Source organism: Protopterus annectens, chromosome 1.part1 (genome assembly GCF_019279795.1).
Source record: "Protopterus annectens isolate FY-2018-M chromosome 1.part1, PAN1.0, whole genome shotgun sequence".
Taxonomy (NCBI): Eukaryota; Metazoa; Chordata; order Ceratodontiformes; family Protopteridae; genus Protopterus; species Protopterus annectens.
Genome location: NC_056726.1, coordinates 461,429,250 through 461,446,453, shown reverse-complemented (window position 1 = coordinate 461,446,453; position 17,204 = coordinate 461,429,250).

Below are 17,204 nucleotides of genomic sequence, written 5' to 3'. Positions count from 1 at the left end.
TTGAATTTCAAATCACTTCCTGCAACCAGTATAAAAGCTTGGTCAGTCATCTGTCATGTTTCTGCCTTTAAGCCCCCCCCCAAATTATAATGTCATCAATAATGTTAATGCCTCATTGTAGTGCTTCATATTTGCTGCAGTATTTATTTATTTATTACATTTGTTGACCGGGTATGTCCGACTAGGCCAGTGGCCTGTTTTCAGTGGAGACCTGGGGAGAAAAGCTCCACAGTAATATATGACAATAAACAAAAACAAAAACATAGTAACAGTATCAGTAGACATTAGTAAAACAGAATTATTTTACAGTATCTAGAAACAGTACAGCTGAAGGTCCCTTTAACTAGTGGAGACCCAGGGGGAAAACTCCACAGTAGTACAACACAAACAAGTAGCAGAAAATGTAATACAATCAGTAGAACTATGCAATTACAGTTGCAGGGTACAACCCAGTCACAGTAAATATAATACAATCAGTAGGACTGTACATAGTAAACAGTAGATAGTATATAAGTTAAAGTTTACAACAGGGATGTTAGATGGTCTGGTGAGAAAGGAAAACTAAGGGTGGGGGAGTAGATTAACCTGGGGAGAGGCAGGAGCACAGGCAGTCACTGGTGAGGTATTCCTTTAGGAGTGATTTGAATTGGTTATGTACTGTATGTTTTGTTATAGTGTCTGGAAGTGTGTTCCAGAGTTTGGCTATTCTGTGTGAAAAGAGGGAGTCGCCATGTTGGTTGTGGGAATTGGATACTTTTAGTAGGAGTTTGTTGGAAGATCTGAGGGATCTGCTATTAGTATTAAGTTGAACTAAAGAGGAGATGGCAGGGCAGTTGTTGGAGTGGTAGATTATCTTGTGGGCTAATGATAGTTGATTGAGAGATAGAAGGTTGGGAAGCTCTAGTCAGTTTAATGTTAAAAGAGCTGAGCAGTGGTGAGATCTGTGTGGGTAATTAGTGGCAAATTTAGCAATTTTATGGTAACAAGATTCTAGATTTTAAGGTCAGATTTACGAGGGTTAGTAAATATGAGAGAGCCAAGAGTATGTTGAAACACCTCTGGTGCCAATGACATTCCAAAAGACAACCATAAAAATCTGTATCTACTGAAAGGTTTATTGAATGTAGAGATTTTGGAACTTTTTTCTTTTGGTTTTATTTGCCTAAATCTCAGGTTTGCACTGAAGACTGGAACTAATGTACTAACCATTCAATATTCAGCAACTGCAAAGTGTAGTGCCCCTTATGATACAATTATTGAGATCTTACATATCAGTACAAAGTCTGACCTTTTCCTATTTAGTTACAGTTACTGTAGTACTGACTCATTTTATAGCTTCTGTCTGCTTAGATTAGATTAGATTAGTACTAGGCTAACTGCCCTTGGGAGTCATTTTAAACCCAGCCAATTATCCCCTGTGAGATTCAAACCCTGTACCTTGTGTTTGCAAGACAAGCACCTTAACCATTAGTCCATCCTCCCAACCATTTAACTTAACTCTTAATGACTCAATATATTTTAATAATTGTTCAGTATTAATCCTAAGTGTGTTGGGTATGTGAACCATGAATCACTGGAACTGATTCTGGCACAAGTTTTAAATGAGATTCTGTAGATAGGTATATCAAACCTTCAGACAAATCAGAACAGTTTGTCAGAATATCACTTGTCATTCTTTGCTTTTCACTCTGCATTGTCTAATTTATGCTTTGTGCTTAATAATGAAGAACTAATTACAGTAATATTTTCTTGCATTCTTTATCTACAATAACTTGATTGGTAGTAGAATTCTGAAAGCTCACTCTTTTTCCTTAGGTTATGCCTGCTGCGCACAGCTTTTGCAATTCCTGCAGAGTTTGCTTTAGCACTGCTCAAACATTTTACAGGCCTGCCAGATTGAATTCTCTGACTTCCTTCTCACACATTTTCACAGCACTGTATCACAGCTAGTTTCTGCACATCCCCACTTGTAATATGGTGCACATTTGCTATACACACTGAATTTTTGTCAAGGGTTTGTCAAAAAAAGCGCTGCAGTGTTACCACCTTCTGCCCAGGACTGAGGAATTCACTGTTTTCCCAAGAAAGCTCTATAATTTGCACCACCACAAATGCATATAACCTCCAGTGGCCTTGTCAGCTTTTAAAGTATAAAGTGTATGCTATTCCTTTTTGAGCACTTCCCATTAATGTGCACACTCTCAGGGACCCCCCAATTCTTTCTTGTCCACCAGTATTTTACCACTCGGTGGCCGCAGAACTCCATAACTCCCCTCCTAGCAGCCAGCCACCAAAGCAGTCACAGTCCCCTGCCAATCTGCCTCTTCCCTCTGATCCAAAAACAATCAGGCAGCTCCTCTCCCTAATCTAGCAGTCCGACAATAAGTTACTGCTAAACTGCTACATAGAGCCTCTACGGACTGAAAGTTTTAATTTCCAGCTAAAAGTATAAGCATATCTCAAACAATTGACTAAACCTGCTACCTACATTGGTATAAGCATTCACTGATTGCTTCTTGCTCACCTCTGCTGGGGCTCCCTCCTCCACCCTGGAAATAAAGATAATCCCTGTCACAACCCCAAATTACCAACCTTGAAAGTGACACCTTATTAAACTCCTTCTTTGTGGACTGTATAGCTAAACTATCCTCCTCTTTCTATAAAAACACCCCCTATCCCCAACCCCACCTGCGCCCCACATCTCTCTGACTACATACCCCCCTTCAACCTAAAACCCATCCCCACAGGTACAATAAAAAAAAATACTCCACCAACTTAAACCTTGCCCCAATGCACCTGATAATCTACCATCAGCCTTTCTCAAAATATCTGCTGACAGCATTGGCCTTTCCCATTTCCATCTAAATAAACCGATGCATCCAAGAAGCCTATGTCCCTTCTATCTGACAACATGCATACATCATCCCTCTCCATAAGGGTGGTAAAAATACTGACAACACCAACTTCAGGCTTATTGCCATCCTTTCTCCACTTTCTAAAATCCTGGAAAAATTTATCCATTCACAACTAATGCCATGTTTAACACACAACAATCTTCTCACCCCCACTCAACATGGCTTCCACCCTGGCCACAGTACCATGGCTGCCCTCCTTTCCTTTCACGAGACCATTAACCAAGCATGCGACTCTGGCAAACTCGTATCTACCCTGTTCCTCGACCTATCCAAAGCTTTTGATACCATCTACCACCCCTTACTCCTATCCCAACTCTCATCTCTCAGCCTCTCTCTCTCCACCATAGCCTGGTTTGCTAGCTACCTTTCAGAACAACAAGTTGTACAATGGAAATCCTCAACCTCTCCCTTCCTACACATCCCCACAGGCATGCCCCAAGGTTTTGTTCTAGGCCCTTTACTCTTCAATATATAGTCATGCTACTACTTAATGTGCTTACACTCCTTACCTGCACTCTTCTTGCACACCTTACCTCCTACCAGAACTCCATAATAGACAAACCTCGCCACTATTACTGCACCCTTACTCTCACTTCTATCCATCACCCACCTACTAATTACACTTATCATACCATCACAATCTCTATCCCAATACACCCACCATACTACCAGTCACATGTTACATGTAAACAAAAATATTCCTAAAATATGGCAGGTTAATTACCAGATTTATAAAACTTATGTTTACTGCTCTTTCTAAATTATCTCTCAATGGTGATATCCACCCTAACCCTGGCCCTACCATTACCAACTCCTCACCTAAAAATATGCCTAATAGCTGCTTCTTCTCACAACTACCATCCAACAGAAAGCCATCTGATCTCCTGTTCATGTGTCTAAATATCAGAAGTATAACTAATAAAATCCATTACCTAAATGCCAACATAGCCTTATACTCTCCTGATATTCTCATCATGACTGAAACTTGGTTTAAACCTCACATCAAAAGTGAGGAAATACTCTCAACAGGTTATAACATTCTTTGAGAGATAGACAATCTAAGAAAGGGGGTGGTGTGGCTCTAATGTTTAAACACAACCTCAACATCCAGATCCTAAACACATCTGCCCCCACATTGGAAATGAAGAAATCATATATGCCAACCTCAAACTAAACCCAAATAAAACAAACAACATCATAGGATGCTACTTCCCACCTGGCCAAAACATCCCACCCCTGGAAAACCTCCTAAACTGGGCTAATCATTCCCTACACCAGGAAACTATAATCCTAGGTGATTTTAATATCAACTGGCTATCTTGTAGTAACAATCATCCAGCCCAGCACCTAAACCTTCATGGTTTCTCTCAACTAATACAGTCACCTACCTGGATAAATAAAAACTCTAACAAACATACAAGTCTCGACTGCATATTAGTCAATAAAGACCCTCACTCATACTTAGCTGACTGTTTACCACACTCCAACATTCCTTCTGAGACACCACTTAAATTATGCTAAATCCATTATCTATAGGCAAATCTAAAATAGGGTAAACTTCAACCCTCTCTCCTTTATCTCATCTCTTCAAAAATGTGATTGGACACCACTAAAGTACCTCAATCTAGATGAAGCCATCCACTTCTTCAATAGCACATTCCTAAACATCGTAAACACACATGCCCCCATAAGAAATGCCAGAATCAAAACACAGTACTTCCATTGACTACAAAAAAGCACCAGGGCACTAATGAAAATCAGAGATAAGGCCTGGGAGCACTGGCACTTAACAAAACCCCCCTCCTCTAGACAGTCATTCGTAGAGTTGTGCAACAAGATCAAAAAGCAAATAAAAGAAGATAAAACCCAATATTATCAGTCTGCCCTAAACTCCTTCCATCACAACCCTAAGCAGTTCTGGTCCACAATAAACTCCATTCTCCACCGAGGTAAAGTAGGCATCCCCCCCACCTACCACTCCCCCTTCCTCCAGCAGTATTGCTGATTCATTCAATAAACACTTTACTGAAACCATTCTATCCTCGACTAAACAACACAACCCTCTAACCACCCTCCCTACATCAAAATCAAATACTCTGCCCACAGTCTTTTCTTTTTCATCAGCGCTTACCTCCTATATAAAAAAACTCCTATTGAAACTTAAGTCTACAACTTGCAGCTGACAATCTCCCCTCTGAATACTTAAAAAGAGCTGCAGAAGCCCTAGCTTATCATTCCCCTCCATAAAGGTGGCTCCTCCACTGAACTTACCAATTACTGCCCCATAGCCATCCTTTGTCCACTTTCCAAGATACTTCTGAAATGCATCCGTTCTCAAGTCTTTGTCCACTTTTCAAGATACTTGTGAAATGCATCCATTCTCAAGTCTTAGACTGACTCTTAGCTAATAACCTCCTCTCCAGCACCCAGCATGGCTTCAGGCCATACCACAGCACTACTACCACCTTGCTCTCTTTCACTAATGCTATCCTTCATCATAAAAATAATGGCCTGTTCTCCTCTACTATATTTCTGGATCTATCCAAGGCTTTTGACATGGTCTCACACAAACTACTAATCTCTGTTCTCATTAACCTATCCTTTCCCCAATCAGCTACTGATTGGTTTCACAGCTACCTAATGGGTCTATATTATTTTTTCAACAGCTTAGGTTGTCGAATGCTTAATGATCGGCACCTAAACATTAAAGTTTCAAAATCGTGAATGGCCATATAAGCGAATTCTTTCCTGAGGAAAGAATTCGTTAGGCTGTCTGAAAATGAAATTAACTTTTCAACCTAAATATAGTGGTGGGCTTAGCCCCCCTACATCCCCTGACATGGGGAGGCTGTGCTCCCCACACCCAGCTAACTAAATATACCAACTCCGAGATCACTCTACATTGGGGAAAGGGCAAATCCCTGATAACAGCCAAGCAAATTCTTTCCCAAGGAAAGAATTTGCTTACATGGCCATTCGCGATTTTGAAACTTCGATGCTTAGGTGTCGATCATTGAGCATTCGACAACCTAAGCTGTCGAAGAAATAATATGGACCCTCTCTAACTGGCCGCCAACAATCAGTTGTCTGGCATAATGACCTATCTCCTTGACTTCCTGTAACACTCGGTGTTCCCCAAGGCTCCATCCTTGGTCCCCTACTATTCTCACTCTTCACCAATGATCTAGTCACAGCCACCAAGCATGCTTCTCTTATACAGTATGCAGATGACTCCACCCTCATCTGATCAGCTCCAACTATACCTGAACCTCACAAGATCACACAGGAAGCCTTTTCATCTGTAGAAAACTGGCTATCTAATGCCCAGTTATTACTCAACTTGAGCAAGACTAAACTCCTTATCTTCCAACCCAGTAAATCTAACTTAGTTATCCCACACTTTAATATTCTAGCCAAAGACAAAACCATCCTCTCCCCAACAGAACACACCAAACTACTTGGTGTTGAGATTGATAACAATCTCAGATTTGACACTCACATATCTTTTACCATAAAAAAAGTTCAGAAAAACTAGGTGCATTGTACAGAAACAAACAATCCCTCATCTCCACTTTACTCTACACCTCTCCTATACTTACCTACCTTAGACAAAAGCCCTAAACAAGCTCAAAGCTTGCTACAATAAAATTGCTAAGTTTGCCACTGGTGCATCTTATCGCAGCCACCACTGTATCTCACTTAGATAACTTGACTGGCTTGAACTCCCTTAACTTCTTCACCTGAATCAACTCTCCCTTGCCCACAAGTTAGTAAACCATCCTCTTAAAGTCCCATCCATTCAAAACCTTCTCCAGCCCTACTACTCCACTAGATCTCTATGCTCCAGCAGCAAAAATCTACTTCTAGTGATCAAACCCAAGAGCTCAGTGGGAGAAGCACTATTCTCCTGTGTCATATCCAGATTATGGAACAATCTACCCCCCTCTATAACCACACTACCTTCTTGCAATCACTTCAAGACTGCACTAAAAACTCACTTAAAACGTCTCTGGTTATGACCATGCACCAATCCCAACTAGAACTAGTAACCCTCCTTTTACCTCCCCTCCCCTAGCCACCCTGCCTCACATCGTCTGATCATTGCATTCCTTTCCCTGCGGGCTCTGACTCATCCTTTACCCTCCCCTTCCCTCCTCACTCAATCTCTCAGACCTGTTATAACATGCTTAACTACCTCACTTCATCTCAACTCCAAACACATATCCAACTGACTTACACCTATCTTCCTCTCACTACCACATATACTACTCACTCAGTCTCCTCTCTTACTCCTCTATCTTTCCCTTCCATCCCATTAGCCCTTCTAGCTTGTTCCACCTTCATGTGGAGCTTCTGCTTTATATCTGCTAAAGTTCAGTGCAATATTTGTATATAAGATTTAGGTATATGAGTTTAGAACAGTATCTGTTTGAGCTTAGTACTATCTGTATATACATCCTACCTTTATTCCTAGCCTTTAGCTAGATATTGGTATCATTGCTATGTTTCATATTGTATGTATAGCTAATGTTTGCTGCAGTATGTATTATTTGCTATTTTATGTATATTCAATTGTTCTTCATGTACTCTGCTGCTCATTTATAGTTCTGTGGAGCTTTTCTCCCCAGGACTCCACTGAAAAAGGACCTGTGTCCAGTTGGAATTTCCCAGTAAACAAATATAAATAAATAAATAAATAAATAACTATCACCCCACCATCCCTGATTCCTCACTAATCCAATATGCAGATGATTCTACAATCATCTGTTCAGCATACCTCCCCCTCTGACCTGCTTCTAAAAACCCAATTAGCTTTCTCCAAAACAGAAACCCGGATGCAAAACAATCACCTGGCCCTAAATACAAATAAAACCAAACTGATGATCTTTTCCCCTTCTAGAAACTCCCCTATCAACAAAAACTCATTCTCTATACTCAGCCAGAATAATGTCCCCATCAAAATTGTATCAAATACTAAACTGCTCAGTGTTATCATCGATGAACATCTAAAATTTGACACCCATATCCAAACCACCATCAAAAAAAACACCAAAAACGAGGACTCCTATACAGACACAATTGCTACCTCACCCTCTACACCAGGAAAAACCCTTGTCTCCTCCTACCGTCTCCCCTCTCTTATGTATGGTGCTCCTCTGCTAACTAATCTTCAACTCAGCCTTCAATCCAAAATCGAATCTTGCTATAATAAAATTAGCAAATTCGCTATCAATTCAAAAAACTCACCCCACCATTGTCACTCTCTCCATACCCTGAAATGTCTCAAACTACCAAATTACCTAAACTTCCTTAAACTTACCACTGCCCACAAGCTCATCTTCAAACTTTCCAGCTGCCCACCTCTCTCGCTGCCAGCTTAACCCCCTACATTCCTAACTGTTCACTCAGATCAGAAAACCAACACCTCCTACAAATCTACAAACCCACATGAGCCCCTGGCCACCTCCTGCTATCCTGCTCCATATCTAAATTATGGAACTCTCTCCCTCCCTCCCTGCGCAATACTCCTAACCACGCCAACTTTAAATCTCTCCTATTCTTACATCTTGCTTCAAAATGGGCATGCCTATGTAACTCTCTTACATAAACCTCTCCCTCTAACTATTCTTACTTCTACCCCTTGCCTCACCTTTTTCTCATACCACTCCTTTGCCTACTCCTACATTCCATTAACCTATACTGGACAGTCTCCTGTTGCACCGTGGCTAACCTTGTTAAATTTTCTTATATCTAAAATGTGAATTTATCATGTCAAATAGATATTTTAACTTTGTACATACAAAAATTTCCACCAATATCCTTTTATTTGTATTTCATTGCATGTTTGTATTATAAGTATTATGCCTCATATGTATTATACTGTATTCTCAGCATGATGTAACTACTGCTTTTGTATGTTTGTAAATGTCATTTGGAGCTTTTCACCCCAAGCCTCTGCTGAAAATGGGCTCTTCTTGGCCCAGTGGACTTCCCCAGTCATCAAACTGAAATAAATGAATGAATGGATTAATTAATTAATTAAACTTACAAAAGTGTCTTCATTTTTCCATCTGCAAGTAATGGACTGTCATTATTATGACCAAATTCACACGATTGCTGCCTAAATATACTTGGTTGCTTCAGTTATGTTTACAAAGTGAAGCCTTTGTGCCTTACTTTGTATCCACAGCACAAAACAGACTTTTCAAGTAGGGTTTTAGATGAGATAGTAATAAAAGTTGATACACTCAGCCTGCACATCAAACACAGAATTTTAGTCATAGATTCAGCCATTTTATTGCATCCTTCTACAAGTAATCAGTATAAATATTACTGTGTTGCCATTATGAGGCAGATTAGCTGAGCAAAATGTCATATGTCTCTCATTCACAGCTGTAATAGCATTCAACCAGTTACTACCTCTGAATCATTCAGAGTGGCTAGGCAGCAGGAGGGCTTTGTATTTTATTTGAGAAGCTCACATGTGGTACAGGATTGTTACTGAGTCAAAGGTCAGAATTGAACAAGAAAAGGGAGAACTGCAAGGAAGGCAGGACAAGACTCTGAAATGTAGAAGAGCAGAAGGTAATCTGAGGATGGCTGACATGAACTGAATAACAGATGGTAGACCTCAGTCGAGATGTGCAGTGGCTGCATAATAACGTAAATAATCTGGAAAACAAGTCAAAGTGATCAAAGGGGAGAGTGATAATAAGGTGGAAGGGAGGGGAGGAGAGGCAATGCTGTTTAAGACAGGCATGCACGCAGTCACCAAGGAAATAGTGATGAGAAAATATGCTAATATGGCAAGGAAGAATAAAAGGGGTAAGATGGAGATCAGGAAGCATACATGAATCTGAACAGTGATGAAAAAAGACTAAACAGACTTTTTCAAATAATGAACAATGGGAAAAATGAAAAAATAGAAGTGTTGATAATGACAGGAAAGGTTTTAACATGACCCTGGAACCACAGAAGGAAAGGAGGTTTGGAAGGAAGGAATATAACACAAAGATGAGGATGGACCTACAGTTACAGATGCAGACGGGGGGGAGGAGGAACCTGTAGAAGGAGACACATGGGGATACCAAGGAATATGCATTCCCATGAAATAGCACTGTGGAGGCCAGCAGGCTAGACAGATTCTTGTGGAAGTAAAGGGAGTGCAAAATAGTACAAAGTACTGAAATCTAAGGAAGATATCCTCTAACCATGCAGCAGTAAATCAGCAGCAAGAAGAAGAATGGGAAGAGATAGAGCGGAGATGGGCCAGCTATAAATAAAGAGAGATGAAGAGGGAAGAGGAACTAAATGAACTAGCAAAAGAAACAGTGGAAAGCAAGGAAACAATGAAACACAGGAAAGAACTAGGGAGGTACATGGTGTGATGGAGTTTAATGATGAGAGGAAGAATCATTAAGCAGCAAGGGGAAAGGAGAAGAGAAACAGAGGCAGAAATGGGAAGACTAAAGGGAAACTGGTAAAGATACAAAGACTGATCGGCAATAGAGAAGACGGCAAAAGAGACCTAGCTATAAAAGAAAAGGTAATAAGAGCAGAGCTGGAAACCAAAGTCACAACAGCAGTAGAGGTGAATATGTGGTAGTGGAAGGATTACGGTGCATAATAGGGAAGTTAACAGGTAAGCACCCAGCTGATAACTGTAAACCCAAGAGGAGGAGGAGACAAGTAATCAAGGACATAGGGGGAAAGGAGGTAGAAGAGGTCAAAGTTATCAGAGAAACATACAGAAAATTTTGCGAGAACCTGTCCCGGGAAAATTGCCAGGGAAGGCAATGGGAAAGGAGGGAGGTAAGCATAGAGGAAGGTGCCAGATACCACAGGAAGAGCAGAACAGACTAAAAGCAGAGATCACCAAGGAAGACATTAAAATGGTGGAAAAAAATAAAGACAGTGAGAGCCAGGAGACTAGATGAATTCTCCTAGAGTTCTACAAGTCAGGAGAGGATAAATTGGTGTAGACTCTTCCTGAGGACTAGAATAGGAAATAATAGGAATAAGGGCATCTGGGGAAATGACATACCCCATGAGGAGAGCAAGGATAGTTGTAAGTTAGATAATAGCTTAAGAAATCTTTTGTGGGGTTAGGGAAAGCTCAGAGTTGCATAGGACTGTATGCTGCTCTCAAGAGAGAAGATAGGGCTGGGTGTACCAGACTTAAGGGCTTACTGGAGAGCTTCCCAGTTAAAGTTGTTCATGACTTGGCACATTGAAGTTAATCAGGTGAAAATGATTGAGGCGGTGAAACAAGCAATGATTAACAACACTTAGACCCTGATACGTTTCTGTGGTACCTGAATCCTGATACTTTTCTGTGGTATGGAGGTAAACAGCATAAGATAAATGGCAACCATTTAAAATGTTGGAGCCCACTAAAACAAGTCCCCAAAATATGGAGACTGAATGACTGAAAGAATGGACTTACATATACTAAATCTGAGATGCCATTTCTCAGAATATTTTCTTTCCTGTGAAGTGTGGTGATCTCAGAGATGGTATATATAAGTTGGGAGTGTGGGGGACAGAACATTAAAGGAGAAGAACAATTTTCATAATTCACTGTTCTGTGTATTTGGTCTTTTTTCTGGCTTGTCGTCACTTGACATTTTGAGTGCAGACATTTGAAGAGGGAGCTGGATAAACTTATGGGATGATAGCAAAAGGGCAGAAGTGGATAGTGGAGAGAAGAAAGATGCAAAAAGTGAGAAATTGGATGGTACTCATTAATGACGATGTCATTGTGAATGAAACTACATAGATGAGTGAGTAAAAATGTAAGAGGTAAGAAATGAGAGACTTTAGAGGAGAATAAGACTATAATGACACGGGAAAATTCAGTGAGTAGGTGCAATGGAAGAGGGGAGAACATAGAAAGTATAGAGGGTTAAAATAACTATATCTTGTAATGAAACAGGAGCTATCTGCACTGATGGCGATGTCCTTACAGGGTAAAATGTTGTATAAATATCTTTATTCAGACTTCATAAAGAAAAAAAACCTTGATGTTGTAACTGTATATGGCTAGAAAAAAAGCTAATGTGAAACTCAAGGTGGAGAAGGTTTGGGAAAAATATTAAATTCTCAGCTCAGGAGACTCAGTGCACTGAGGTATATAGGGATTTAAAAGCATTATAAATCAGGAAATTGCAGAACTTCACACGAAAATGCTTACACAGATTGTTTTATTCCCCAGTGAGGTTTTAAAGAATGTTCCCAGAAATGTCTGATACATGTTGAAAATGGGATACAGTGAGAATCAGGGGAGTGCATCCATATTTTATGGTCTTGCAGAAAATTATTGGATTTAAAGAGTAGTTTATAATGGTTAATTGAGCAAATATGACTAGGGATGGGGGAGCTTATATTGGTAACATATTTCTTAGGGATAATACTGGCAGGAAATTGGCTCAGGCAGGTTAAAGAGTTGCTGGTAATGATCATCCAAGTCAGTAGTGAGGTAATCAGTAAGAAGTGGGGAAAAAAAGGTCTACTGAGAGAGCAAATCTTCTGAATTTGATTAAAAAAATTGCAAACATAGAAGTGAATATAGCAACATGAGCTAATCCATCCATCTGTCCACAACCCCTTTTTCCCATTTTGCACATGGATGTCATTTCAACAGTGACAATCATCTAGAACCATGGTTTACACCACGCTAGCTCTGCCACAGCAGTTCTTCCACACCATACACTCTCACATATATGCAGAGTTGGGGAAATGATTGGTATATAAACAAGGAGATAACAAACGATGCTAAAAGAAATACATATTGTTAGATATTAGTTGAGGGGCTAATAGGGGTTTAGCTAAGAGAAAGATACCTATGCACTCAGATAAGTAAACAGACAGAATCATACTATAATAGAGTTTTTCTTTAAATGTTTATTTTATTAGCTTTTTGTGCTTAGATCATTGCATTTTCTGAATGATAAATGGGGCTGAAAAAGTTATTGATCTGTTAACAGTTATAAAGTATAAAATAATGGTTGATATTGTTATAATATTTAATTCAACAATTAATAAAGACTAAGGAGTTCAAGATGGGTCAAAGGTGACTCTGGAATGGTTGGGACACCACCATTAGTTGATCATTTTTCAAAACTGATTAGATATGTTCTTATAACATAAGGGTGTCCTTACAGAGATCACTTGCTCCAATAGAAAATTACATGTTAATGCATAAAAATATGTCATATCACAGTTCCATAAGCAATATGATATACATTTTGTGGAAAGTAATTTGTTACCTTTTTCTTTAAAGGGCTCTTACTTACCCAATTGACTGCTACAGTTATATGTCAATGGAAATGTTGGTATAATGTTCAATGATTGCATTATTTAACAAACATTGAATATATTATGTTTATAATAAAGTTGGTTTAAAGATGTATATACCCTTGGACAGATCAGTCCTGTTACTCTTCTTCCTTCATTGCCTCTTTGTACTCATTTTTCATTATATTATGTATCGTTTAGACTTTGTATCTCATTACCTTTGCTTTTTCAAACTCCAGAAAAGCTCTTTCTTATGCATTAAATTCTGGAATTAATGAATAAATACATACTCAACCTCCATTTAATTTATTAATTTGAAATTCATTAGGTATGTAGTCCTAAATCCATCCTTTCAGCATTCTATATGCTACATTCAAATGTTTTTACTGAAAAAAAGCAGTATATGAAATTGTCTTATCCTTCCCTTTAACAAACACATACTCTGAGAATTGTTTGCTTTAAACTTCTTCCCAGCATTTTAAAAATAACTTTCCTCTCTACTGTAGTGTCATAGGTTCGTAGGTTCATAGGTTGGTACTAGGCTATCAGCCCTAGGGCCTATACAAGCCTAGCCATAACAATTCCCTGGATATTTCTTCCCACAATATTTACTTCCCTGGACCCCTGTCTAGCAGGGTGACTGACGTGATCCCTGGGGTGAATTTCCTTTCTCCCATCCAATCGTCAAGGTTCCTTTTGAAGAAGGCCAAGGAGGCGATCTGCTTGACATGTATGGGCAATCTATTCCAGAGTCTGGGGAGTCTCTGAGTCAGGAACATATCCCTCCAGCATATTTTGTTCATTGTGATGACAAGGTTTAGACACCTGGAGTGTGTGGCTCTGAGGGATTGGGATTTCTTTAAGTGAAGCATGTCCAACAGCTCAGGGTTTGACATGGCCTTGTATATTAAGCAGAGATTGCCTCTGAGTAGATGATATGCCACAGAGTATAGCTGGTGTTTTTTTAGATGGTCAGCATAGGGCATCTGCTTTAGGCCTGTGATTCTTTTAGTGAGGTATTTCTGCGGCCTTTCCAGCTGTTGCAGATGTCTTGTAAGGTACATACCAAATGGGGAGTTGTACTCTATAATGGGTCGAATGAGGGATGAGTACAGTGGGACAATGACCTCCTTTTTTTCTGGATGAAAAGCCCTTAGTGATGAGGTGTGCCACATAGAAGGATTTCCTGACTGTTGTGGTGATGTGGTTATCGAAGGTGAGACCACTGTCCACATGTATCCCTAAGTCTCTTATCACACTTTTGGTGTTTAGTGTGCTGCCACCTATGTGGTAATTCATGAGTACATGTTTTTTCCCAAAGGGGATAACTATACATTTCTTGGCATTAAGCTTGAGCGCATGGCTCTGGCACCAAGCATCTGTTTCTGTAAGGCCCTTTTGTAAAATATCCACATCATTTAGGGATTCAATAATGGCTCCCAGTTTGCAGTCATCTGCGAACTTTGTTAGCCAGAGTCCCTTAGTGTTAGCCTGTACTTCAGAGAAGTAGATGCCAAACAAGAGTGGTCCCAGGACTGAACCATGAGGTACTCCGCTTGTTACTTGTCTGGAGCTGGATTTGGAGTCAGCTACTTTTACAGTCTGGGTTCTGTCAGTAAGCCAGTTGACAACCCATCGAGTGACGTAGGGATTAATGCCCAGCTTAGGAAGTTTATCTATTATTCCAGAGTGGGGGAAGGTGTTGAAGGCCTTGGTGAGGTCCAGATAGGCTGTGTGGACCACCTTACCCTCGTCCACACCTCTGGAGACTAATTTGAAGAAGTCAGTCAGGTTCAGGAGACAAGATCAGCCCTTCACAAACCCAAACTGGGTGGGATCCAGTGTTTGAAGGTTGCTAATGTCTTTGTTTATAAGTTCCCATTATAATGTGTTCCATGCCCTTGCAGATCAGGCCTGTCAGACTGATGGGATAGTAGTTCCCGAAATCCAAGGTGGATCCCCCCTTGTGGAGTGGGATAGCTGTAGCTATGCACCACTCAGTGGGCACGAAGCCTCAGGTGAGGCTATGATTAAACATGACACTTAGGTGAGGTGCCAGTTCATTTTGTAGTTCATGTAATACACAGCCCAGGATGTCATCTGGTCCCATGGATGCTGTATTCTTAGCTTTGGAGAGTGCTGTTTCTACCTGTGTGGCTGTGATTACTGGAATTTAGCAATGTTTTGGTATTGAGATGGGCCCTTTAGAGGGTGAGAGGAAGGTGAAGTTGGCACTAAATCAATCTGCCAGGATATTGGCACTATCCTTGGGATCAGTATATGCCATTTTGTTGTAGCTCAGAGCATATCTGAGCATTGCCATTTAGATTCTTGACATAACTATAGAATGCCTTGTGGTTGTCTTTGGAATATTTGGCAATTTTATTTTCGTAACTAGCTTTGCAGGATTTTAAGAGGGATCTCAGCTTCTTACTGAGGCTGGTAAGAGAGTTTTTTCATCCTGGGATTTTCCTCTTTTCTGCAACAATTTTCTTCTTCTGTTGTATAGTTTGTTTATGGCAGGGGACCACCAGATTGACGTCCTTTTTTGGAGGAGAGCATCTTCGTTCTACTTGGGATGGCACAATTCATGCACGAGTGGATGTGCTCGTACAGTGCCTTAGTGTAGGATTCAGCAGTCAAACTTTCAGCTCCCATCTGCATGGGTGACATGACGTTTGTCACTTCTGACTGAGTAGCATGAAGTTGGCTTTGTAGAAGTCTTTTACAGAGGTTTCTTTACTGGGGTGTGGGGGTGGGATGTGGATGTCAAGGGTGATTTGCTTATGGTCAGACCTGACCAATGAAGGGGTGACCACTGGTGTGGAGCATCTATCTCCCATGTCTTGTATATGTTTACTCCTGGGACCATTCTCCATTATTTTGTATCCTAACTAAAATATTAAAAAACACCTTTATTCTTTCTCAGTTGAGAAACTGGAATGGATCTACTGTTGAGTCGGTCCCTTTCAAGGGCCACAGTTTGTATCAAAACTCTTACATTGATAATGCACATTGATGACTTTAATGGTATTACAACTAAAGATTTTGCAGGGGGAAAGCCCTCTGCAACCCACACAATGGGGCTTGATCTCCATACTTACATATATCTAAATATATTAAATATAAGACCATACAACCTTAATAATAATCAGGGAACTACCTTACTCCATATTTTGCCTTTCTCACAGAAATGAGTGCATTTTTTCAGTTATAATGGGAGTCAATTAAAAGCGGACTATTCCCTTTTCAGTTATATATGGTGTGGTATTTCATACAACCTTAATAATAATGAGGAAACTACCTTACTCCATATTTTGCCTTTCTCACAGAAATGAGTGCATTTTTGAGTTATAATGGGAGTCAATTAAAAGCTGACTATTCCCTTTTCAATTATATAAGGTGTGGTATTTAATGTGTACACCTAATGCTCACCCTGTCTTCTGTGTAGCTGATGAATATGTACACTATGCTTCTGAGCTTTTAGCTAGAGGGATGCCATTATATTACTTACCCCTGCCATAGGTATCTCTCCTTGACTTTGTTATCTTGTGAAAATAAAGGACTGGAGCAACAGTAAATTTTGAAAAGTGCGTGCCTCTCTTTTGTCTTCCAACCATTTGAAGGCCAGTATAAGTTAGCATTTTGCCTTCTCCCTTTGACCTTTTATGGAGCAATGTCATTCTATGTGGCCCTAGCATGAAATGTGCAGAGGACATTAGTCTTTCACCAGCCTGGGGTCCACTGTAACCTGTTGTCAAGACTGAGCCATCTGCATATAAAGGAGTCATACTGCAGACTGCAGAATGCACCTCTGACACCTCTTACTACTATGTCAGTCTCTACAGCCTCATGATATAGAACTTCTTTCTTGTCCTTTCCCTTGGATATCGGCTTTACTTATTTTACCTCGCTTCTTTTGTAGGTCATACTTCCCTTTTCATTCTACTCTGTATCTGAACCCCTGCACTAGACAACAATTTTTCTTCAGTA